We start from the raw sequence: 2231 nt of genomic DNA on the forward strand, positions 1-2231 counted from the left end.
CCTAGCTTCCATCTTGACGAAGCCCTCCCTGCGGCCCGTGCCCTAGACGCCCCATTTGGGCATTTCTGACTATTCCCACAGCACTGGCACGTCTCTCTCCAGGCACGAGCTGCTGTGCATCTGCTTTCATGGCCTGTCTGCCTCCCTCCCCACCTGGCCTCTCAGTTCCAGCCTCCCCACCCTCAGCATCACACATGCTGAATCCTTGGCCAGTGCCCCACTCCATCCCTGCTTTGCTCCAGCTCACTCCAGGCCCTGGCTGCAAGTTGGGTCTGGGGGTCCATCTCAGGGGCCCTGCATTCTGTGTTTTCCCATCAAGCTCATGCCACACATTGTCAAAACTGTCCCCTTGCATGACAGTGAGCAACATGAGGAAGCACAGACAGGGCTCCTGCACACAGTGGGTTAAAAATACCTGCATGAGTCCCTGATCCCTGGGTACCTGTCATGCTTTCAGAACAACTTCCTGCAGGACCCAGAGTTTCATGGCCAGATGCCTTGATTCTGGCTTCCCCTGAGTCCTATCCAGCACAATGGCCCTCGGCCTGCCTTAGATTTCATCTCCAGGTGCCCCACTCAGCTCCTCCTGCCTCCTCCAGAAAGCCTTCCTGGGTTCCCCAGTGTGGGCTTGAGTTCTGATCTGCCAGGGCCTGCTGGGCGGCCTTTCTGTGTGGATGGTGCTACTTCTGGACTCAGACTGCCCGTACCAGATGGCTGAACTCTTCATGAGGCCGAGACCTGCTGTCCATGGCTTAGCTCTTGGGGCCTTAGTGTTCTCATTGCAAGATGAGAATATCAGTTGCACAGTAGTCCTAGCAGCTTCTCTGTTCTGTTCCCAGATCCAGCAGCTCTCACTCGTGCTGAGCTGCTTGAAAGGCCTTTTCAGTGAGCTCGTAGGATCTTGAGACCGTCACCACCCCTCCGACTCATCGGGGGGGAAAAATGGTTGAAGCAGATCACCCAGGAAAGCTCTTCATTGGTGGGCTTAACACGGACATGAATGAGAAAGCCCTTGAAGCAGTATTTGGCAAATATGGATGAATAGTGGAAGTGCTCTTGATGAAAGATCATGAAACCAACAAATCAAGAGGATTTGCTTTTGTCACTTTTGAAAGTCCAGCAGATGCTAAGGATGCAGCCAGAGACATGAATGGAAAGTTTTTAGATGGAAAAGCCATCAAGGTGGAACAAGCCACCAAACCATCATTTGAAAGTGGTAGACGTGGCCCACCTCCACCTCCAAGAAGCAGAGGCCGTCCCAGAGGTCTTAAAGGAGGAAGAGGAGGAAGCAGAGGAACTAGGGGACCTCCCTCACATGGAGGGCATATGGATGATGGTGGCTATTCCATGCATTTTAACATGAGTTCTTCCAGGGGACCTCTTCCAGTAAAAAGAGGACCACCACCAAGAAGTAGGGGTCCTCCTCCTAAAAGGTCAGCCCCTTCAGGACCAGTTCGCAGCAGCAGCGGGATGGGAGGAAGAGCTCCTGTATCACGTGGAAGAGATAGTTATGGAGGGCCCCTGCCCTCTTGTATAGATGTTTATTTATCTCCAAGCGATGATGGGTATTCCACTAAAGACAGCTATTCAAGCAGAGATTACCCAAGTTCTCATGACACAAGAGATTATGCACCACCTCCAAGAGATTATACTTACCGTGATTATGGTCATTCCAGTTCACGTGATGACTATTCATCAAGAGGCTATAGTGATAGAGACGGATAAGGTCGGTATCGTGATTATTCAGATCATACAAGTGGAGGTTCCTACAGAGATTCATATGAGAGTTATGGTTGAGGACTTATGGTCATTGTGGTCCTGCAGTGCTGATTTATTCACAGTAGATAAAGCTGGCAGCAAGAGAAATCAAATGCTAAGAGTTGTTGAAGCAGAAGAATGCTGATTGTCGATCAGTCACAGCAGTCGCATAAGCAGTGCTCATCAGAATTGGTTTGGTGCAGGCAATAGGTTTTTGTCTTCAAGGGTTCTTATGGATCTGAGGAAGGCATTAGTGTTGGTTAACACTCTTAACCAGGGAGTGCTAGTTACTTAAAATTGACCAAATGGAGAAAGGGAAACAAAGAAATTGGCAAGTGGAGGAGGTACTCAGAAAGTTCTTGTGGCTATTTATGTAGAGTTTATAGCTTTGGCTTTCATTCTGTTTAGCGGAAGCAACTCTGCAATTTAGAACTAAGTATCACTGGATATCAGAAAGTTGAGTTAAGGGTTGA

The 2231-nt window shown here is 49.3% G+C and overlaps 1 pseudogene; it reads left to right on the forward strand.

Moving 5' to 3' along the window:
* The first annotated feature begins 942 nt into the window (after positions 1 to 942).
* LOC124975534 (cleavage stimulation factor subunit 2 tau variant-like) lies at positions 943 to 2020 on the forward strand (annotated as a pseudogene).
* The last annotated feature ends 211 nt before the right edge of the window (positions 2021 to 2231 follow it).

Source organism: Sciurus carolinensis, unplaced genomic scaffold (genome assembly GCF_902686445.1).
Source record: "Sciurus carolinensis unplaced genomic scaffold, mSciCar1.2, whole genome shotgun sequence".
In the NCBI taxonomy this organism is placed as follows: Eukaryota; Metazoa; Chordata; class Mammalia; order Rodentia; family Sciuridae; genus Sciurus; species Sciurus carolinensis.